At 42.4% G+C, this 24440-nt stretch overlaps 1 protein-coding gene across 4 annotated transcripts in view; it reads left to right on the top strand.

Moving 5' to 3' along the window:
- Nucleotides 1-24440, top strand: part of ACVR1 (activin A receptor type 1) — a 126526-nt gene that overhangs the window by 25714 nt on the left and 76372 nt on the right. For 2 of the 4 annotated variants that reach the window (XM_049106068.1, XM_025471145.3), the window contains exon 2: nucleotides 19223-19553. The exons of 1 other annotated variant lie outside the window; for it this stretch is intronic. The gene's annotated coding sequence lies outside the window, so the exon portion shown is untranslated. The remainder of the gene's footprint in view (nucleotides 1-19222; nucleotides 19554-24440) is intronic. One more of the 4 variants, XM_049106069.1, reaches the window with a different exon arrangement.

Below are 24440 nucleotides of genomic sequence, written 5' to 3'. Positions count from 1 at the left end.
AGAGAGAATGAGAAAGCATGTGCACGCACGGGGTCAGGGAGAGGCAAAGGGAGAGAATCTCAAGCGGACTCTGCGCTGAGCACAGAGCCCTAACTTGGGGCTCCATCCCACAATTTTGAGATCATGACCTGAGCCAAGATCAGCGTCAGATGGCCAACTGACTATGCTACCCAGATGTCCCAGAAAGAGATTTATTCTTAAATCCTTTCTGGAACAAGGTGGGTGAGTGGGTGAGTAAATTAGTAGATTCTATCTTCTGAATCCTATGGCATATATAGGTAATAATGTTGAATTTTAAAGTGTATGAAGGTCTAAAGCAATTGAGTTAGGAAGTGTTAAGATGGAGAATGTTGAATATGAATTTTTGAAGAATAAGACAGGACCAGCATAGGTGAGCCAAGGGGAAGAACAATGAAGAATCACTTCCAGAGGAATTCAGAAGTTTTATCTGAATTTCAGAGGAGAAAGCATAAAACTTAGTTTGGGATTGCCACTGTAAAAAGTCATGACAAACTTAGTATCTTGAAACAACACAAATGGTGTTCTCTTAGAGTTCTGGAGGCTCTGAGAGAAGAGTCTCTTTCCTTTGGCTTGTGTCTCCTTTCCTCTGTCTTCACAGCATATTCCTTCAGTCTTTCTGTTGTCACACCACTTTCTCACTGTAGTTGAGCCTCCCTCTGCCTTCCTCTTAACAGGACACTTGTGATTACATTTAAGGCCAGCCGGATAATCCAGGATGATCTCCCCATCTCAAGATCTTTAGTTTAATCACATCTGCTGAGTTCCTTTGTCATAGAAGGTAACGTCCACAGATTCTGGGGATTAGGACGTGGACACTTGGTTTCTGTTCCTCAAAGAATCCTTCTTCACAACAAGAAAGTCTGTTGGATAGTTGCTTTTAGTTCATTCTCCTTTTTCACATTAAGTTACTTTTCCTTGAACACTCCATTGCACATTTTATTCCCTGGCTCAGATGTCTTTGGTGACTCCCCTATTAACTAATAAAATTAACATGACCTAGATCGACATTCCACTTGCTTTCTCCAGCATGTTCTACATTCAGGCTTCTCTCTCTGGTCTCTAGTGCAGCAGCATGCATTTCCTCATTGTGCTTCCACTACCACTGGCTCTCTGCTTTCAGTGCCCATGGTGCCCTGGGCCATCCTCCTCCTCCTGCCCAGGGTGTCCTGTACCATTCCTGCAAGGCCTCTTCCCTGAGCAGCATTTTCCTCACCTTCTGTGTTCATTTCCTAGGCTTCCAGAACAAATTGCCACGGTCTTGATGGTTTCAAACTCCAGAATTTTATTCCTACACAGTTGAGGAGACCAGAAGTCTGAAATCAGGATGTCGGGCCTGGCTATGCTTCTCTGATGTCCCTATGTGGGGATCCTTCCCTGCTCTGCTTTCTGGTGCTCCAAGCGATTCTTAGTTTGTGGCTACATATCTCCAGCCTCTGCTCCATCTGCACATGGCCTTCCCTTCTCTCCATGACTCTCTGTGCCTCTTAGAAGGACACTTGTTGGAGTTAGGCCCCACCTGAGTAATCCAGGACATTCTCATCTCAAGATGCTTAATTTAATGATATCTGCAAAGACCCTTTTTCCAAATAAAGTCACATTCACAAGTTCTAGGAATTAGGATGTGGATACACCTTTTGGGAGGTGTATCTCCCCATTCAACCCATGACATATCTCAGCCAGCAGTTGTGGTTTATTTCCTTGACCTCTTGACATTAGTGACATAACTTTAGACTTGGAACCCCCCATCTTTGTCCTGTTATTTTGTGCTTTAATGGATAATTCCTGCCCTTGGAGGCAAGAAGGTTTCTTTTGCCAAGCAACCCTTAGCTCCTGGCAGGGAGCTTAAGAAATGATAAAGAGGAGTTTTTTTTGCTTTTTTTTTTTTTTGAATAAAACAGAAGCATGTAAGCATCCTGGCATGGTGATTGTCAGGGTGCTATTTTGAAATATAGCAAGTCATCTTTCTCAGTGTTTTTGGTTTATTAATTTCTGGTACGTTGTGTGGGGAGCTTTTTACATCTCAGAAATGTCCAGTGAGTAGTCGGGAGGGGGGCAGCTCTGAAACAACGGAGGAATCCGCGGGGCAGGGCAGGCCCGGTGGGGATGGTGCGTTCGGAGCCCTGCCAGGTGAAGCTCCGAGGCCACTTGGCTGGCAGATCCATCACTGTCTGGAATTTGTCTTACCTGGTCTCTTGGAAATCTTAGGCTTCACCGGAACCCTTTCCAGTGGATTCTTCCCAGACCGAGGTGCCGCCCCTCGGTCTCCCTGAGCACAGTGGAGTGCACCGACTCCGCCTGGCTGCCCCCAAAGGCCAGCCTCGCCATGTCATCCAGGCTACAGGCTCGGTCTCCTTGGCCTGCCCCACAAACACAGCTGCCTTCCCCACTATTTTCTTCATTGGGCGTAATTTCAAGGTTATCTGATAATACCTTTTTTTCTTCAGTCTCAGTCTTACTTTGAATGGATGCTGGCTGTACAACCCTATTAAACTTTAAGCTGATTTTTTTTTTGTCCTAAGCATTTGAAGGTGACTGATTTTCAGCCTTTTTTGGTGTTTTCAAGGTGGTTATATCTTCACTTGGAGTTTTATTATATCTGTGAATCCTGATATATCTGCTCGAGGCTGTGAAATGTAGCCATTGCTTGTGGTGGCCGTGTCTGTGGCAAGGGTGCTCCCTAAGGTGCTTGCTGATCCTCCCCTGTGATGCAGAGACTTTTTAAAAAAAACAGATTTTAGGAATCCCTGGGTGGCGCAGCAGTTTAGCGCCTGCCTTTGGCCCAGGGCGCGATCCTGGAGACCTGGGATCGAATCCCATGTCGGGCTCCCGGTGCATGGAGCCTGCTTCTCCCTCTGCCTGTGACTCTGCCTCTCACTTTCTCTCTCTCTGTGTGTGACTATCATAAATAAATAAAAATTAAAAAAAACAGATTTTATTTATTTATTTGAAAGAGAAACAGAGGCAGAGAGTGCATGCATGCATGGACAGTGGGGGTGGGAAGGGGATGGATGTGTAGAGGGAGAGCGACAAGCAGACTCTGCGCTAAACACGGAGCACAGATCCTGACCAGGTTCCATCTCCCAACCCTGAGATCGTGACCTGGCCAGAGATGAAGAGTCTGTTGCTTAACCGACTGAGCCACCCAGGTGCCCCCCCAATGACGCAGAGACTTTAATGGGATGGGTAAGAATGCCTGATGCTTTCAGGCAAGTGTGGATCTGAATTTCATTCTGTCACTTTCCAGCTGTGACATTACTTATAGCTTCCTTGAGTTTTGTCGTCTGTAAAATGGAGATCATAATTCCTGTTGCGTCTTTATCCATGTTGGGGGGATCAAGTGATAATGTACATGCAAATCTGGCACTATCTGGGTACCCTGAGAAATGTTCAAAAACTTGTGGCTGCTATTGTTATTCACCTTGCAGGGGAAAACCGGGATTCTAGTGGTATCGAGCAATGTTTCCAAGTCCCCTGCAGTAAGATCCTAACTTGCAGGATTTACGACACAGACCAGTGTGTGTTGGGTAATGCTGTGTTGAATATGTCAGTCCTTATAATCTGGCCGTATGGTTCTTTATTTGCCCAGGTTCTTTATTTGGTTTGTTTGTAGAAAGATAGAAAAATGGCAGGGATAAAAATACGCTTACTATTACTGAATGGAGGCATGTATCATGCTAGCTTTGTAAAGTTATACTTTTCTTTAGTCCAAGGCCTCTGCCTCCAAAGTCAGTGGGAGGGTAGACTACAGAATATGGTTCAATGAGTGTTAAATTCATATTTTTAGGAGTAATCTTGTGACTGTTAAAGTCTGAGAGCTTTATTCTGTATCACTTGGTTTATATAATAGAGATGTGATTAAATACGTTGTTTTTTGTACTAGGAAAGCTTCAGTTCATACACTGCCTCACTGATTTTCAGGGCGAAAAAAGAAACCATAGTAGATGAGCCTTGGAACAGACCCTTGCCGAGAGGCAACATTTTTGGATTAAAATGATTTTCCTTATAAGTCCCTCTGTGTATCAGATCATTTCAGGGAGAAAAAGAAGGAAGGGGCATAAAGTGGTAGAAATTGGGTAAATTGGGCCATCATCTGATGCTGAACTTTGTTTTTGTGAGTGGCTAAGACTTTTTCCAGAGTTATTTGGTTCATGAGATGAAGAATTCCTTATATAAAGGGGCATGTGTTCTTCTAATGGAGGGAAACTCTCAGATTTAGGTCCTTAAGCAGAAGACATGTGGTTAGATGCGTGAAGGTCCTTCCATGTGGAGTTTTCTGCCTGAATGGAAACTGCATGAGGGTAGGAACTTGGTCACATTTGCTCGTATGTGTCCAGAGTTGAACACAGTCCCTGGCTGCTTGTAGGCGCTCAGGACAGATTGGTCAAGTGCATGGGGCAAGGCAGTGAACTTGGTGTAGGGTTCAGAATACCCTCCGTACTTTGTGCTGGCTTTTTCCTGGACTGGCCTTTCCTTCGGGTCAAGAAGTTGTTTGGAAGAGAGAGCCATGCATCCTAGGGGCATGGCATGTTGAGATGCCAGCTCTATGGGTCGTGCCAGGTATGGACGATGAAATGGTACAAAAGATCTTATCCAGGGTCTTCCTCAGCATTTGGATCATTGTGGTTTCTGTGCTTCCATGGGGGCTGTAACAGAAGATATTTCCCTAGAATGATCCCTCGTAAAGTACAAGGGAGAGCTCTGATTTAGGTTTTGGGTGGATCTTCAACCATCAAGCCTAAATCAGTCTTGAGAATTTTGGATTTTTTTTTTTTTATTGTCCTTGAGAAACAGCAAGACAAGTGCGTCATTCATTTACATGATTTCCCTGTCTAAGCAGTTTTAGTGGGCTTCCTGTGCTGCGTTCTGCACCAGAGAGGGAAGAGTCAGGGCACCCTGCTCCTTCATATCTTCCAATAAAAGAATGACTCTTGGGGCCTGGGATTCAAACCTAATGATCATCATGATGCAAAGGGGATGAGAGTGGGCTGATCTTGTTCCTTCCTGCCTCTCTCCCATCTTTCGTGATTTTGACCCTTTTCCCACAGTATTTTCTAAGCGCCAAACTGAGATCTTAATCATATGAGTTTCAACTTTAAAGTCTCATTTTAATCTTTGGGGCCCAGGAGTCAGGTACAGATGAGAGGAGGGTGGGGAAACAAGGCTTGCCTGGGGATTGAGTAAGCTCATGCACACATTTCATAATTTTTGCTGCTGCTGGTTGTGCTGAATTTCTGGCGGGGGGTGGGGGGGGATGGAGGTGGAGAAGGCCTGCAGTGCTATTACCAACAAGGGAGCAGGAATTGTGGTTGCTGTCAGGCCGGCAGCCAGGAGGATATTTATAGTTGTAGTGAGTGGCTGTGAGCCCACCATGGTTCTGGATCTGCCTCCTGCCTTAAAGTTCCCGGTGTTCTTGAACCGAACCCTGCCCTTGTTGGCCAGACAGTAGTTAATGATAAAGCGGGTGGCTGCAGGATGTGGCGCGCGTGATGGCCTTGGCGGCTTGCAGCCTGCAGGTGCTTGTGCTTTGGCTGACCTGAACCCCTACGGAAGAGCAGGTGTCCCCCTCCATCCTCTGGTCAGGGCTCCGATGATTTCCTGGCCTTTCTCTGAGATGGCATCGTCGATACAGTGCTGGTGGACCCTTGCTAGCCAGGCTCCGCTTCCTCTGTGCCACATGGGCCAGGTCATGTTTAGATCTAAGACACCAAAAAGAAAGTGCAGGTCATGCATTTAGTTTTCTCCACTCTCCTTGAATTCAGGTTGCAGATTTATACTCACTGTGCCGAAGGGGCAAAATCAGGGTGATGCTTTGCATATTTTGGCTCCCGTTAGGGTATAAGAACTAGAAGGGAAAAGTGAAAGAGTAAGTTCTCACAGGAAACAACCAAAAATACAAAAACTTTTTCTTGCTTACATGGTAAGGTATAACATATGTGTTTGTGCTAACCGGTGGGTGTTCTTAGGATGGAATGATGGTTCATCTGTTAATTTGCATTTGCAAGTGACAGAAAGCCCAGACTGGCCTTAGTAAGATGAGAATACGAGGGTTGCCATCCTCAGGAGCCTAGAGTAGGGCAGGTTTTAGATCTGGGTTGACCCAGGATTCAAGCAGGTGTCCCTGGGACCCTGTTATTTTCCCTCTAATTCTTTCTTTGCCGCCTCCAATCTTAGTCAGATTCTCCATCCATGGTAGTAAAATGGCTGTGGCATATTCTCTCAGGTTCGAGTATAATGAGAAAATCAGACTTTCTCTTCTAGCAGTTCCGGCAGAATTCCAGGAGTCACTCTGACTGGACCAGCCAAGGTCACATCCCCCAATGGAATGCAGTGTGTCGATTGGTCTAGTCCCTCTACCCCCAGCACTCAGGAAAGAAAGGGGCGTAGCTCCAACCCAGGTCAAGGGGTTGTTGCTGGAAGTGGGGGTGGTGTTGGGGAGGCAGACAGTTCCTCCAAAAGAATTCCGTGCATCACTACGAGGAGCCTTTGTTACCATGAGAGAGTACTGTTACGGAACCTCCTGGGTTGTTGCTTGATGGTTACGACGTTGGTTTTCAGGAAGCCATAAGTTCTTGGTATGGTTTCTAGGTAAGTCTGACATCCCTTAGAAGCAGAGGGCCAGTGATTTTGCTGATGCCCCAGGGATGCTCACTGCAGGGTGTCAAATTACAGGAGGTCTTAATGGATGCCATGCTAGGTGGCTCTACAGTGTGACATTAGCTCAATTAGCTTTCACTGTATGCCATTAAATCGAAGATCGTAGCTGGACAGCTCTTCTTGACATATGTTTTGTTTGTCCCTGAAAGCACGTGTTCGGTTTCTCTCTGGCCATTCAGATTCATTTTGAGTGACTGTCTCGTCAGCTAGGGGCTGGGGAGATGGGAGGAAAGGCTGCATTTTGGCAGGACTTCAAGCCTGGAGCAGCATCCTGCAGCCAGCACCATAAGCTGTATAATTTGTCCACGGAGGCCTATGCATTATAGAAATGAAAATTCCTTCTCTGACAGCATTCATTGCTTAGCACGCAGCAATTTGGCTGTCAGAAACAGCTGGCCCTGCGGGGTGGGACAATGGAAAGGCGAGAGCAGAGAGAGGCCAGTGCTTACTCAAGTCTCCCACTGTGGGAGGATCAGGTTACTGAGACCGTCATTAACAACAGACTGCAAGGGGCTCTAAGGCAAAGCTTCCAGTGAGCAGGAGCCTGTGGCGCAGACAGCCAGTGATTTCCCCCTCTTTTTTGCTGAATGAAACAAAAAGATAAATTAAAAATAAACTATTAATCTTTGCTGACTCTCACATCTTGGCTTTTCCAAAACGTTCTGATTGTGCCTTCTGTTTGGTGATGGGCATTTCTGGGGAAGTAAATCCCTTCTAAGTATAGTTGTTATTGGTGCATTCTAGAAAACTTGGAAAGGACAGGGGCGCAGAGCAAGAGGGATTGCCTGACAACTGCGTTTTTGAGGTCTGTAACTTTTAGTTTCTACTTATGTAGAAGGAATTGGATGAAAAGATCAGCATTGGGGACCCCCTGAGGCATGTTGAGGCATGGAGTAGGGTGAACCCCTGGCCCCCGACCCCGCACCCCCACCGGTGCAGATGCCAGAGGCAGGACCGGGACAGCGGAGCCCTGTGGCTTGAACCTGCTCTGCCGCGTGAATCTGCAGTGTGGCTGGCTCTGTGCATTTTCCTGTATTGATTCCATGACTCACGGAGTGATCTAAGCAAAAAGCACATTTAAACTACAGAGGAGACAGCTGTCTGTTACAAGGGGACATATTTTCTGGGTTTAATGGCGCCAGTTTTTTCCTATTAGTTTGTACACTAGAGATGTACTTGCTTGGTATGTGTCATGAAGGGTCTTTTTTTTTTTTCATTTTTGAAAAAGAAATACAGTGTTCTAAAAATCCTCTTTTAAATATTATTCCTTTTTTTTTTTTTTTGAAGATTTTATTTATTTACTCATGAGAGACACAGAGAGAAAGAGAGGCAGAGACACAGGCAGAAGGAGAAGCAGGTTCCATGCGTCAGGAGCCCGACGTGGGACTCGATCCTGGGCCTCCAGGATCACGCCCTGGACTGAAGGCAGCCGTTCAACCGCTGAGCCACCCAGGCATTCCCTAAATATTATTCCTGACTTTGGTTTCACAATGGAACTTGCTCCCCAAGGAAGCAGCAATAAACTCCCCCTCACCCCCCCCCTTTTTTTTTTTTTTACAAAAGCTACATGTCAAAATGATATTATTTTCATGTAGCAAAGGTCCAGAGGGCGTTTAAAACAATGCAGTGGGAAATACCTTTGCCTTTTTGAAGTGAAGAGCACTTTGGAGATACTGAGTGGCTCCAGAGAAGTTTGGCTGTTGGAATTTGGTTGTTGTTCAGTGTGGATGCAACTGTCTCACCCCCCCACCCCCACCTCTAAATCTGTTTCCCTTTTATATGATAGAGGCTGAAGTTCCCAGATGTTGTTTGGATTAAAGATGTGTGTGGGGAGGGGGGGAGAAAAAAAGCTTTCTTAATGATAATAACAGAGTCAGACTGGCTGGTTCTGTACTGACAGGAAAATGGAGAGATAAAAACTCCATTAATGGTGTGTGCACTGCCTAAGTAGCCAATAAAACAATGCTGTCCTCACTGGAAGCCGGTCCCAGACTGGCAGCGCTTCATGCCAACTGCAGGAGACAACAGCTGCAGAGAGGGGCAGAAGTATTCAGTCAAGAGTCTGCCTTACATGACTGGCTTGGGGGGCGGTTCTTTTGTTCTCCTCCTTCCTCCTCCCGTCTGCTCCTTGTCCTCCTCCTCCTCCTCCTCCTCCTGGTCCTCATCCTCCTCCCTTTCCTCCTGCCTCCACTTTTGCCCATTTTCCTTGATGATCCCTTCTTCATGCTCGCTGTTCCAGAAATTGGACCACATCTGATTAAAACTTAATGGTTACTCACAGAACGAAGTTGGCTGGTAGTTTCCAAGCCTATTTGTCTGGCTTAGTTTGAGTTTTTGACAATAGAAATTGTTAATTTATATAAAGTGTATCCAAGGGTTACTAGCCTTAAAGTTTGATAGACCTGCTTAGGAAGCAGGAGAATAGTCACTTGTCACTGAGGTAATGCTGTAGTCCTCCCCCCCCCAAAAAATTCAAACATCTTTGAATTTCCATGTCCAAAATTAGTAGCAAAAAAAAAAAAAAATTGTTTTCCCCCAAGGTACCTTGTTTTGGAGAGTGGCGAAGGTTGGTTTAGTCCCAATCATGCTCTCTGTGCCTTCTGAGCCCATTCTCTGAGTAAAGCCTCTCCTCCGACCCTAGGCCATGCAGGCAAGGCTGTATGCAGGAGACCTCACTTTAGGAACTTACTGTTTCAGGACTCAAGACAAGGTGAGCTCTGACCGTCTCCAGAGAAGAGAAAGAAAAGAAATGCTATTTGAGTGGTGTAGAAAAGCAGTTCAGGGAATTCAAAAGAGAGGTGATCCAGTGCCCTAGTATGGTCTGTTTCCTGTAAGTTTATAATCTAAGTTACTTTGACTTTTTGATATCTGGTACGTGACGGGAAGAGAACAGATATTTGAGCGTGGGGAGCTCTGTATCTAGACCCAGCAGAATGCTGGTGGTGGGGCGTGGGGGCACCTGGAAGGCTCTGTGGCAGAGGAGAGACAGTCCCACTCCCTTGTGTGCAAGCCCTGTGTCAGGCACCATGCCAGGGTTAGGAGATGCAGATCTGATTTTAGGTGCAATCTGGTTTCCTTCCCTTTTGGAAGCTCCATGCGGATTATAGTGGTCTCACGGATTCTGGCTACAGACTTCTCCCTCCCAGGCCACTTCCAGGCCATGGCAAGGGGCCAGTGGCCATAGCATCTCAAGCATGGTCTCTTTTCTCTTGCGACTAAGGATGGCAAAATGAGGTTCATGGACAAACTGTGTCCTTTATGTAAAACTTCTATGATAGGCATTTTTTAAAAAAAGGTATGTGGCCTTTCCTAGTATAATTTTTATTTAGATGGCAAACTAGAGATACTGTTCTGAGGAAATAGGATTCCTCAATGATTAATATTCAATTAATATTGATTGAATGGCCCTTAAAATAGGACATTTACACTATTGTGCCACCTTGTCTTTTTCTAAATATCAGGCCACAACCATGTTAACTTTATATCTTTGAAGGACTTGAGTGGGGTGCCTGGATGGCTCAGTCCATTAAGTGTCTACTTTTGGCTCAGGTCATGATCTCAGAGTCTTGGAATCGAGCCCCGCCTTGGGCTCCCTGCTCAGCGGGGGGGCATGCTCTTTTTCTGTCAAATAAATACATGAAATCTTAAAAAAAAAAAAAAAAAAAAAGGACTTGGGTGAGTTCCAGATGTGAACTCTTTGGTTTTCATTTTTAGATATTATTGTATAAATGGCTCCATAGTGTTTTTGATAAACACTTTTTATTATTATTTTTTATTTGTTTTTATTTTATTTAAGATTTTTAATTTATTTATTCATGAGAGACAGAGAGAGAGAGAGAGAGAGGCAGAGACACAGGCAGAGGGAGAAGCAGGCTCCATGCAGGGAGCCCATGTGGGACTCGATCCCGGGATCCCAGGATCATGCCCTGAACGCTCAACGGCTGAACCACCCAGACATCCCTAGCACTGTATATTAAGTTAAAGGTGTCATTGGCTGGTTGGTTGGTGGTGATTTGCGTTCAGTTTTCTCCTCCCTAGATAACCCTTGAAGGATAGAATCTGCAAAGTCGTTATCAGTGTGAAGTTTTTTCTTGAGTCTGTCAATAAGCCCTACTGGTTAAGGGATCTTTGCATTTACCATTGATTTTCAGTTCTGCCGTGGGCAGAGCTAGATGGCAGTCCATTGTGAGTATCACAGGTCGTTTATTATTTATTTGAGGTAAAGGAGTTTTGACATACTTTAGAGCAGATTCAGCACCACACTCCCCTACGGCTTCTGTTATGTCTTCTAGAGTGAGAAAAGAAGGGAATTCAAAGACAAGCCAAAGTAACTATAGTTTTTAGTTGTTAAAAGGTAAGAACTATTAAGAAAAGGAAGGAGAGAAAAAAAAAAAAAAAGAAAAGAAAAGGAAGGAGACAGATTCGGTGGCGCAGCGGTTTAGCGCCGCCTGCGGCCCAGGGTGTGATCCTGGAGACCCTGGATCGAGTCCCACGTCGGGCTCTCTGCATGGAGCCTGCTTCTCCCTCTGCCTGTGTTTCTGCTACTCTCTCTCTCTCTGCATCTCTATGAATGAATAAATAAATAAAATCTTAAAAAAAAAAAAGAAAAGGAAGGAAATGAGTATCACAAAAGTTAAAATAATGGTTGTAGTAGTAACAACAGCATCAGCAATAGTGGCTTACTCTTTAATGGTACATGTATGTCAGGTTCTGTTCTCAGTGCTTTACATATTTTCACTCTTCTAGTCCTTCTAATAACTCTGAGGCAGGCACAACTTTTTTTTTTTTTTAATCTTAATTATATAGTTTGAGGAAATGTGGCCCACTAAATTAATGCCCCTAAGGCTATAAGATAGCGAATTGCCGGGCCTCGGTTCTAACGTAGGCCCCTTGTCTTAATTCTAAGTTTTAGCTACAAGTAGGGGAAGAAGAAGGTATGACTGGGGTAGGGTATGGAGTGCTGGTCATTTCCTATGAAACATAATAGGACCTGCATTAAAGGTTGCAGTCGCATTTTAAATCTGGATTAAATGTATGTTCATACAATATGTATCCATAAATCATACTGTATTTGAGAAATGACACATGTGGGTGTGAGATACTTACATTCTTGATGTTTGATGTACCAAAAAACCCTATAGTTGCAAACCACTCTCTCCCTTTAGAAAGAGAACATATTCATATACAGAAGTTTTGGAAGCTTTTTCCAAACCTGGCATACTACTTCTGTGGAATATTCATATTTATTTGCCTTTTTTTCCCCTTAATTACCTTACATATTGGATCTTGCCTTTGCCAAAGGCATTAGAAGTTGAGTATAACTCTGAAGTAGAAGTGAAAGCATTTTGTGTGTGTGCGCGCGTGCAAGCTAGAGAACTTCCTACAAAATTATATTTAAAAGAGTTTCTAAACATGTATTTGATCTATTCTTCCTACATCTGAAGTGAAAAATGATGGAAGGACATCTCAGTGTTTTGCTAAACAGTTTAAATTTTGGTCGTGAGTTCTCGGAGACTCTGTCGAGTTTATGCTAGAGCGTGTTGTCTTAAACCTGACTGCACCGCAATGCTGGTAGAACCAACAAAAACGCTGCTCATGAAACAACTAAAATTTTATTAAAAAAATGATTACCTAGGAGTTTCCTCCCTCAATACTTATTGCTTTCAGAATTAGAGCTAGCAGAAGCCAGCCTTTTCCTTCCTGCCGATTTTACAAAATAAGCCATCCTAAAACTTCTAGGACATTGTCATTTCCCTCTGGGATCTAAAAAAGTAAAAAAAAATCCAAATCAGGGAGACAAATATTTATAAAATGGATGAGGGTTTAGTGACCTGAAGCTCAAGCACGAGTTTTCTCAGAATTGTTGACAGTGCGGATGGTAAACAGGCGGTCGCTCGTGTTTTATTTCCTGTGAATCCCGGGTTGGGCTTTCCTGGTCCCATCGTCTTCCTGAAGGAATTCTCCACGCCGTGGTATTCAGCTCACTGTGCGGCGCCTGCAGACAGCAGTCGCCACTCAGTGCTTCTGTGCGTGGCGGGGAGACTACTTTGTGACCCTGTGGGTCCCTCCGGGGTCTTGGAGTGTGACAATTTAGTTTGCTCTGAAGCTTCTACTGCCTGGGTGAGGGCAGAGCTGACGACTGTCGCTAGTCCTCCTTAGCTCTTGTTTTTCCAGGGTAGAAACCTGTGCAGCATAATGTTGGTATGTTTTAAAATGTGTGTGTGTGTGTGTGTGTGCGCGCCCACGCGCGCACATGTGTACATACACATGTACCCAAATAGATACACAGTATATATGTTGAAGGGGTCAGTTACTTGATCACATAGAGCCCCTTTTAAGTGAGAATGGTGTTATTAAAACCACTATGAGGAATGAATTTCACATTACAAATTCTGGCCCAGTTGGGAATTTGGGTTATTGATGGTAAATATAGATTGTTTGTATTCATTGTCGGGTAAGTTGTTTCTTAAGAGTTGCGATATCACAAATGATCGAAAAGCTGATGTTTCAACTTGTGCTGATGTAAATTAAATCACAGGTGTGGAATCTTGAGGCTTGCGATGAAAAGTCTGCTGCTAACACAATCAACTTCAGGCATGTTTTATTATATAGAATTAATCTACAAAAAATGAATCCTGGTGCAAAACTATGTGTTCTAATTAATGGCAGTCCAAATAATTCCATTAGTGGACTGAATGCTTAATGACTCTTGAGGTGATTAAAAGTATAGAAAATCTGTTTTGTGGTTCCTCAAATAAAAATTACTTGGGTAAGGGATCCAGAAATTTAGGTGTCATACGTAATGTAGTCTGATAATAATAGCAGCACATGCTTCTGGGAGCAGACCTCTCTTACCCTCCTACCCCATATCGGTCTGACCCCAAAGCATCCTTGGAACCCAAAAGAGGAATCCAGAGGGATTTGCCTTAATCGAGGTAGGCTGGCCTCAGTCTCTACTCTTCGCTTGCCATATCTTTTCTGCTTCTGTGTCTTCCCTTTAGTTTTCTCTGTACAGCTGGCATGGCCTTTCTGAGAGCCCCTTCTGTTTTAATTTTCTGCCAGTTAGCATCAGTTTGAGCAGATTTGGTCTGCTCATCTGTTAGGTAGGTGAGGACTACGACTCAGACAGTAACATGCTCAAGATTCCGGAGCCTAGGAAATGACAGACTTAGGTTCAGTTCCCAAACTGAACGGTGGGATTCCAGAGCTTCAGCTCTGTCCATAAAAATGAGTTGGGAGACACAATATGTCTACATTGTAAATAGCACAGGATACACTTACTCAGGTTCTTAAGCTTTATAGAAAAGTCCTAAGAGTTTTCAGACTAATTTTTTTTTTTTTCAAAATGGTTTTGTTGAGTTAGTTCATATACTGTAACATCCCTCCCTTTCATGGTGTGCAATTCAGTGGCTTTGAATAAATCCACAGAGTGGTATACCTGTCACCTATCCAATGTTAGGCCATTTTCATCACCCCAAAAAGAAACCATCAGCATATAAGACTGATTTTACAGCTAAGATCATTGAGGTAGAAGCTGAAGGTCGGGCTCCCAGTCATCCAGTGCACTGGGTGAGGGTAGAAGCTGAGCTCTTGGACCAGCCCCCCAGTGGGCACCAGTGTTTGTTGACTGTGTCACAGAAGCCTTTGGAATAGTACATTCTAAACTTGTTATTTTTTTTAAAACCTGTGTTCAATTTTGATAAATTATCTCACCTTCTCGACAGGATTTAAATTTTTTCCAGGGGCACCTGGGTGGCTCAGTCAGTTCAGCATCTACCTTTATGTGTGGTCATCAGGTCCAGGGGTCCTGCTCAGTGGGGAGCCTGCTTCTTCCTCTCCCTCTGCTCTCCCATGCTCATGTTCTCACTCAGACTTTCTCTTTCTTTCTTTCTCTCATAAAGAAAAAAAAAATCTTAAAAAAAATTTTCTTTTCCAAACACATACTTTATTATGTCTTTGGTTTTTCTAGAATATATATGCCACACCCATTCTTTGGATTGGAGAATCATCTGCATCTCCCGACTTCTAGGTCTTCTACATTGCAGGTTTGCTTGAACATATTAAATGAATCAATACAGTCTTGATTTAAAATGACTCATGCATTAAGCAATTTCATGCGTAAACTTAAAGTAAGCCCAGCCAGTGAGTACTACTAATAGGCAAGTATTCCTTGGATCTTCCTTCTCTTTTCTTTAATATTCAACTTTGACCATTTCCTCCTTTCTGTTGCCTTCTTTCTGTCATTAAATTAAGCTCAGTTACATTATATAGCAGTTTATGTATGTTTTTTTCTTCCTGCTCTGTGGTATAAAAAGATTGGGGCTGAGGGGGTAGGGAATGAGCAGTGAGATGTGGAATAACCATTAAGAAGATAGCACTGTCATGGTAAGAAGAACTCCTCTTTTGCCAACTCTGGCCCCCAGCTCCTTGACTGGAGACATCTGAAAGGAGGCCAGGGAGTGAAAGGCTAGCTTTGGGAATTGTACAGGGGCTTGGCTCTAAGGGACCACCTTGGGAAGAATTTTCGGGGATAAAAAATGCATGTTTTTCTTATAAGATGAAGCGTCTTCTTACATTTTACTGACCGCATCTCAGTTTCTGATAGTATTACAGTGTTATCATAGTATTCAACTGCAATTTTCAAGTTACTTTTTTATATATATAATTTAGAAAATATGATGTTCTAAAGTGTTGGAGTAGGGAATAGTTCCCTGTGTATGTACATAAGTCAGTGGGAAACTATGGCTTGGTGTATATGTTTAGCTTACCCATTGTCTTTTTTTTTTTTTTCTTTTTTTAAAGATTTTATTTATTTATTCATGAGAGACACACAGAAAGGCAGCAACACAGGCAGAGGGAGAAGCAGGCTCCATGCAGGGAGCCTGACATGGGACTTGATCCCAGGACTCCAGGATCACACCCTGGGCCGAAGGCAGGCGTTAAACCACTACTGAGCCACCCAGGGATCGTCCCATTATCTTTTTGTATGAAATAAGAAACACTGTAGTTCTCTCTTAGTTTCTATAATTTAGAATTTGAGGAGGGTTTTTTTTTTTTTTTTTTTTTTTTTGCCTTGAATTAAAAGCCATGACAACACTAAAAGTGGATTCTGGTAGGCCTACCTCTTTTTTTCCATTAGCATAATTATTTCTCAATTTTTATTGTTCGTTTTTCCTTTGGAGAATCCATCTTATGCTTTGCATCCATTATCAGGGTTCACCCATTCATCCATCAACATTTATTAAGGACCTATTGTTTATAAGACTGTCCTTGATGTTTTAGAGATGAAAAAAAATGCTCCTTATCTTTAAGGAATCACAGACTCACTAAGCATTGAAATTAAAAAAAAAATGTACTTTTTAGGTGCCATGGAAATTAAGTTTTGGAACAACAGATGGTGCATTTACTCCAGACAGGGTGTAGGCATGGGGGCTTCAGGGAAGGCTTCTATCAGGGGTGATTGGTGACCTGATCCTGAACCATAGGGATTTGACAGATGGAAAAAAGACATTTCGTGGGGACAAGGGTAAAGGCAGGAGGTGAATAAGATTGTGGTGTCTTCAGGGTGCTATATGGCACAGTTAGGGTCAGAGTACTTGTAGGGTGATGACTGAATGAGGTTGGAGAGGACACAGGCCAGGTCATGGAAATCAAGAATCTGCTCATGCTTAGGAGAGCCATTGATGGTTAAGCAGAGGAAAGAGCTCAGTGGTATTGATTGAACTGTTGGCAGGTACCCAGAGGAGATCACCAAAGAAGCGGTTGGAAATATTGCTGGTTGGAGATCATCGGAGCTGAGACAAAGGCAATGGTGGGGTTTTTAAGGTGAACCTCTCAGTTTCCAACTGTGTCATCAGGGTTCATTGGTGGTTCGATTGCATGAGATACGACATAAAGGAAGACTGGCAGGTTTGGAGTGGTGGGTGAAGAGGACTTGATGACTTTAGTTTTGTTTATCTTGATTCCTTGTCCTGGGAACAGGGAATATTCTCATGCCTCTTGAGAAACTTCTTGATAGATACCCCCCCTACTGTTCTACTTCTTTTTGTGCATTTTCTTACTCAATTATCCTTCAGTTGGCAAACATATTATTGGTAAGCAAATTAAATTAAAAGCAAACGTGTATGAGTTAAGAACCAATTGGCTAAATTAAATGAAAAATGTTATTTTTACTTTTTTTTTTTTTTAATGAGTGGGTTGTGTGCCATCTCAGTACAGGGGTAGATTGGAAAACCATTTTTTTTTTTTTTTTTTTTATTTATTTGTGATAGTCACAGAGAGAGAGAGAGAATGAGGCAGAGACACAGGCAGAGGGAGAAGCAGGCTCCATGCACCGGGAGCCCGATGTGGGATTCGATCCCGGGTCTCCAGGATCGCGCCCCGGGCCAAAGGCAGGCGCCAAACCGCTGCGCCACCCAGGGATCCCTGGAAAACCATTTTTAATTAAAGACATAGCCTTTCTCTTTGGCATAATTCTTGAGGAATCCTGCTAGCGATTGTAAAAGAAATATCTAAACAGAATTTTTGAGCTGGAGGGAAACATAGCAACTTGGGCCACCATTCTCAATGTATTATTAGGGAGAATGGATGCTAGAGAGGATAAGTGACTTGCCAGTGCCACACAGCTGTGGCATAGGGATGTCTAGCTCCTCACTTCAGTGTTTTCTCCACCATACATTGATGACTGCAATAATCCCATCAGCATGATGGAACAGAGTTGGAAGAAGTATAATGTTCAAGGCTGCTCAGTCTCTGGTAGACCGAGGTACCTGGATTCTTGATTTTCATCTTCAAATTAATCTCACTGTTCATCAGTCAGCAAGTATTTGTTGACTAGTATGGAAGGGATGTTCCCAATTATTATAAAACTAGAAGATAATTAAGTGGCTGGCTGTGTTTCTCTTTAAGAAGTTGCAGGTTAGTTTTTCAGATGACTCATTATAGGACTGGCAACTGCTTATAAAGTGCATAGCTCGCCTGACGTAATTATGACTATGTGGTATACGTACACGTATGCATACAGTCACAACAAAAAAAGAAAGCCATAAAAATGTTGCTCACTTTAATTTTTTAAAACTTTACTGGGTCTTTTTTTTTTTTGTTACTTTGTTCTTTCTGCGCACGGGGCAAACATTTTCCCCCTCCTAGCCTCAGAAATGCCAGTATGCCTATGGGCAAATAATCTATTAAGCCAAACAGACAAAGAATGTTGGTTGCTTTTTATTCCGTTTATTCTTGGTAAACCTTAATTAGGGAGAGTGATCTGGTAAAAATTTTATTTAGGTTGGTAGTTGACATAAATATTTTCAAGAGGGCTTTGGAAGAATGGTTTTTAAAAGCTTTAGTTCTCTCTTCATTTATTTTGGTACCCTGGTTTTGTAGTCCTATCAGTGTTTCTGGAAATTTCTGTAGATACAATTTTGAAAAACTTAACCTTAAGTTTGGAGCTGTTTAGTTAATAAATGTATTAAGAAAACTTACTACCATTCTAAAGTTAAGACTGCTTTTATGAAACAGTAGTTTTTCTACAATATTTTATATGTTTATTTTGTGTGTGTGTGTTGGTCTGTCCCACTCAAGAGTATTTAGCGCATTTTGTACTGTTTTAAATTAAAGTCTAGGGTAGACACTTAACCATTTAGTGAGAGAGAAGTTTTCTTTAGTAAGTTTATGAGCTTGAAATTATCAATGCTTTAGATGTTTTCTAGTTTTAAGCTTCATTCATTCCACAAACATTTAAATCGGTCTGGTGTGATGCTAGACCAGGTTGTGGAGATCCAGCAGGATATTGGACACACAGAGTCCCTGCTTCCAAGAAGCTTCCCTGTTGAAGCTTTGCTAATGTCAATCTAGTGAGCATATAACACAGGAACTCCAGAGTGAAGTTCAGGAGAAACAAAATGCCAGACACCCCATTAGAAAACCAGAAAATCTGGTTCTGGCCCACGTGGGAGGCATCCCTGCGAACTCGAACTCTTGTAAAAGTGCTTTGAGATCATCAGCTGATGAAAGCCTCCATAGTTTTCTGTGTGAAGGTAATCATCAAGGATTGCCACATTGCTTTGAGACAACAGATGAAACATGGGGATGGGGATTGCCGATGTCCTGCAGGAATTGGATTTACCTTCATGAAAGCTGACCCAACAGACTTGAGAAAGGCAATCTAATTACCTGGGAAGTCTAATTCTGTTTTGGGAGGGTGGAAGAAATGACATGTTCCTCCATTCTTACCTCTTTCTGTTATTCATCCCTCTGTACACTAGGTGTTCTGATTTCTCACCTAGAACCCTTTGGAGATTTAGAGATAGCTGGAATAGAGCTACTTGGGTTTGGGCGAGTGGGGTGGCTTGAAACTCGGATCTCATCCAGGAACTGACATGATGACATTGATCAACCACAGACTCATTAGCTGGGTGAGGGTTAACAGGACTTGAAAAAATTAACACCTGTGGTTAATTAGGGAAGATATTAAAAATAACAGGGAAAATGCAACAGATCCATTGGATTTCTTTTTTCTTTCTTTCTTTTTTTTTTTTTTTTTTTGTAGGCTCCACATCCAGCATGGGCTCAATCTCTCGACTGTGAGATCAAGACCTGAGCTGAAATCAAGAGTCGGCTATTTAACTGACTGAGCCAGCCAGGCACCCCAAATCCATTGGATTTCTTTATTGAGCTACCAGCTGCCCTACAAGGCCTACCAAAGGCTTGCTGTGTAATTGGTAACATCAGCTGAGCAGAAATGCCATTTCCTTCCCAAACTAGTTAATAAGACACCACTGGGCTTTGCCTCGGGACAGCAGTAATGAAAGGAAAGGACAGGGCAGAAACGGCGAAGGAAAGAGAGAAGCAGAGAGTTACGTGGGCTACCTAGGAGTGAGGTGTGTGTGTTTGTCTGTCTTTTGTTGACTCTTCTCTTCCCTGAAGTCACACCTCCTCTCTAGTGAGGAGTTGACTAAGGGGTATTCTATTTTAGTCTGCAGCCTTCCCATCTGGTGTCTGGATTTCTTCTAAGCTGCCACCAGTTGGGGAATGAGGATGGGGTATTAGTCTTTCATGCTGTCTCCTTTCAGGCTTCCTTACAGAGCCCTTTATAATATTTATTTAAAAATTGCTATTTTTATGAGTAAAAATGGTCAAATTATAACATTTTCAAATGACTCGACATAATGTCAACCCGTGTGATTCTCTGTCTTCATCACTGTCTCCTCTTCTTATACCTGCTCCATTAATATTGTTTATGATAATAGCTACCATTTATTAGCACCCACCATATGCTGTGGACTTCACATGTGGCAACTCTGCAAGGAAGTCATGATGGCCATTTTGCCTGTGAGAGACTGAGGCTCAGACAGTTGGCCCAAGATTACATGATTGGCAGGGCTGGGATTCGACCCAGGACCCTTTGATTTAAGCCTGGAACCCTTTTGGTGCTGCTGCATACCACGGCTTTTGTTCCCTTGCGTTTTACCCTTGGTCCTTATGCTTTGTATTCGTGGCACAAATAAATGAATCTTTGGCTGGACAGATGGATAAATGGGATTTTGGTGGGCCATCCAGGCACTTCAGATGAGGGTGTTTGAGACTATAAACTATAAGCAGGTTATATTCAGGAATAGTTTGGTGCTTCATTACACTCACTCCTGTCATAATTCACAGTGAATATCTCTCATCTCAGCCAAATTAGCACTTAAATTCTGGAAGGAGAAAGGTGCTTTGATATTTGGGCCTTAAACCTATCACTGAGGCCATAGCATTAGGAATTTTCATCCTCATCTTATCTCCACTTTGGTTGCTTTTCTCTCCAGACTTTGAGACAGACCTTAATCTTTGCCTGAAAACATCCTGAAGACTTTGTTTTTCCCACTTTCTGCCTCCTGTCCTCAACTCTTTTTCTTCTGTTCCTTACAAGGCCAGGGGGGTTGATCTCTACTCAGTGTCTGTCTATACACTTGAAGAGAATAGTTATTTCCATGGCAGGGTTCCTGCCCAGGATTTCTTGGGAAATTTGTGTCTTTCCAGATCCCCAAAGCAATCGGTCAAGAAATCAGGTAAATGGGAAAATGTGTGGACTTCTCCTGTGAGAATGAAACCATGAACACTGGGTAGATAGAAGGAATCCGCGGATGTCAAGTTGCACCCTAGCCTGTGGAGTGGAGGCTAAGAATGACATTTCCCAGAGCCAGGACTGGGTCGGCGTACAGAGGAAAGAATTGGTTGTGATTGCGTGTAGCTGTTGCTATGTTATAAATATGTGTTTGTGGCCCTGTCTGCTGCTACTGGTGAGTCATCCTTGCAAATAAAATAAGTTTATATACATAGCATATTGTATACAAAGCCTGCGCGTGGTATTCCAAGAAATACGTTTCTGAAGCAGGAGAAGTCTATAAAATGGCAATTTCAACATGTGATTTTATGCAGTGCTGTTAAAACCCTCCTCATAAGATTCAAATGCAAGTTATTGCAAGGGTCAACAAACTTTTTCTCTGAAGGGCCAGATAGTAAATATTTTAGGCTTTGCAAGGCATATGGACTCTGACAAAGCCATCGGCTCTGCTGTTTTAGCGTGAAAGCAGCCATGGACTATACGTAAAATGAACAAGTGGGGCTGTGTTCCAATAAAACATTTATTTACCAAAACAGACTGCGGGCTGGATTTGGCCAGCTCTTGGCATACTACCCAATAATGTTCACTGGCATTTTCTAGCGTTTGAGTATTTGTTATAGGCTACAATTCTTTGTAAATACCATTATTTCTTACTTATGTGACATTTTAAAAAAGATATCCTCATAAGAGGGAGTAAAGAATATTTGGAAGTATTTTAAGAATAGCTATAATTGGGAGAATTCTGGAGAAATTCCTGGAAATTCACATCTCTCATCCCTAAATCCAAAGATTAATATCTGTTTGAGAACTTGGAAACCCCCCAGAGAAGGGGATCTGCTGTATCTCCATGCTCCTCCCTACTTCTCGGTTTTGTCACCATTTATCTTTTTCTCAGCTTTGTATGGCTTTCCCTGTTTTTTCTGCTCCACGGTGTCCCCCGAGTTTATCAGTTGTCTGGGGCGTGTGGCCTAGTTTTGTTCCACTGGGAGATTGGGGATCTTGGGAACCAGCTGATATCCCCATTGCCTTTCTCCAGAATTACTAAACTATCATACCTGCCTTTCTCACATATTCGAGTGTCTGGAATAGGTTATTCTTCAAGGATACTCGACATTTATTTGCTTGTCATAGCGAATATTATTTTAGAGCCAGAACAAGAGGACATTTGTAGTGTGATTTGTAGATGATTTGTGTTATTGTTTGGGATTGGCGTGCTTTATGCTTTTCCTCCCACAGTGCTTTTGCACTCCTATTATTCTGAGAAGTAGAAAACAGGAAAGGGAACTAAGAATATTTACTATGAGCGTTGAGTTCAGTTCTTACAAACTGTCAAGATGCAATTTTACTTATTGGCAATTAAGAACATAGATTTTGGAGTCAGCAAAACTTGAATTGATTCTTGTTTTTTCCGCTTATTAAAAAAGTGTGATCTTGGGCAGTGTTACGTCATCTCTCTAACATTGTTTTCTTATCTTTCAAATGGGAATAATTGTACCTTCCTCTCAATTTTTGTGCTCTTAGGATTGAATCAAATGATGCAAGTTTGTGGTTAGCACAGTTCAGGAACTAAAGGCTCACTGAATGATAGCTGGCATTGTTAGTAACCATCAAAGGTGGAAGGCACTTATACCCTAATTCATGGGAAAGGAAACAGACTCACAGAGGTTCAGTGATATGTGGAAGATCATATTAAGTAGGTTGAAAAACTGGGTTTGGCTCTTTCCTAAGTCCATGTTCTTGCAACCATATGCTGCTTCTTAAAGTAATTGCAGTAATTTTACAGCAAGATTCACCATGGTTTATTTGGGTTATGCGGCTGGGTGGATAAACAGGGAAGATATGGGATGAGGTTTTTTTCTTTTTTTCTTGAAGTATAATCAGCATATAACGATATCTTAGTTTCAGGTATACAACACAATGATTCCATATTTGTGTATCTTGTAAAATGATGGCTACAATAAGTGTAATGAACATCCATCCGTCTCCATACAAAGGGTGCTGTCTTGAAGTTTGCAGTAGTTGGAAGCTACAATTTCTAGAGGCCAAGGATGCAGTTATAATTAAATAGTTGAGAAAACTTGCCCTGAATTTTTTTTTTCTTCCTGTTGCTTAGCTGCTATGTTGACTGCCAAGAACTTGTTTGATTTTAAGTACCTTTTATGCTTGCCTGGTACTCAGGTCCCATCATATTACAATAGCTTTTAAGAAACTATGCACGTTCTTTTAAATTGGATTAAAGAAAACCATACTGCCATGTTAAACCTACACTTGGAGTAAGAACTATTTTTTTTTCCTCTTTTTCGCTCTTCCTTACCCTTACTCTCCACCACTTCAGAGGAATGTGCCTGTAACCTTTATGAAGGGTCAGATTTTTGTACAGCGTGATTTGCTGCCAATAATCAAACCTCAATACAATAAGCCAAACAAAGGAGTCGGCTAAGATTTTAGAAAAAAACTCAGCTCAATGAAAGTTTTGTGACTAAATGCTGGAGTTTGCTACATAGATATTTATTTTACAGCACTGATTTTAATTGGCACACGTCTCTTTTGTTTTGGTTTGTTTTTTAATTTTTTTAACCATTCTTGGGGTTTTGAACATAACCGCTTTCCACTACCTTTCAGGATCTGCCAAGCTTGGCTATTGGCATGAAGTGTATTTGTGGGGAGATGGGTGTCCTGTGTAGAACATTTGAAGAGTTAAGTATCTGGAATTCGCTTTCCACTTTGGCTCCTTTTTTGCCAACCTGTTCTTCCTCGTAGTACACCACAGTTTTGACTTCAATCCATGGGTTATTTGAGAACCTGATGAATTCCAAAACAAATATTAAATTATGTCTAATTTGAAGACTTGAGTTTTATCCAGTAACTCGAGAGCACCAGCTATATGTTAGGTACTGGGAAGAAATGATACAGCAGAAGGATAGTATGTGATTCTTTCCTAGTTTTAAATTGGTTTTGAGACAAACCAATTTTGTCTAGTTCAAGACAGAGGATTAAGTGCCAGGTTGAGTCATATAGAATATAAATACCAGAGGAGTCAGAATGGAAAGATCTGGAAAATATAAGGATCGTTAGAGAGAAGGCTAAACAGAGAGGCAGGAGAGCATGGGTTGAAGGAATTCCACGCAGTGAAGGTAATAGGTAGGGCTGGAAGTTGGAAAGGAAATACAAGCACCTTTGTAATTAAGTAGTCAAACTCTGACAGTTTTTCTGATGATTCTTTTTTTTTGAAAGAATCAGAAAAATATGCACCAGTGTTTCCTTATTTCCATACGATCTAAAGCTCCCTCCCAACGAGTACCTGTAACTTAAAGACATGGTAAGCCCGAGGCAGGACAGCTTCACAGTGGTCCCCTGATAAAACATGGTTTGTGGCAAAGGGGAAGGCAGCTTCAGTGTGAAGCCACCCAGTGGGTCTGGCCCCAGCATCTCAGAGAATACCAGGATTCCAGCAGTCCATTCTGAAACTCAAGGTCGTAGATGCTGCGTATTAGTTAACGAGTTTGTTTTTAAGGATGTCCACTCTAGAAGTGGATTATTCCTCTCTAATTTCACTAAACAATTGCTGCAAATGTGAAATTTCTGGTTGACCTTTTTTGTAGGAGGAGGGATAGGGATATTATTGTCTTATTTTTAGTGTACCTTTTACATGTCTAGACTG

Source organism: Canis lupus, chromosome 36 (assembly GCF_003254725.2).
Source record: "Canis lupus dingo isolate Sandy chromosome 36, ASM325472v2, whole genome shotgun sequence".
NCBI classification, from domain to species: Eukaryota; Metazoa; Chordata; class Mammalia; order Carnivora; family Canidae; genus Canis; species Canis lupus.
This window is presented reverse-complemented; position numbering and strand designations above follow the sequence as displayed.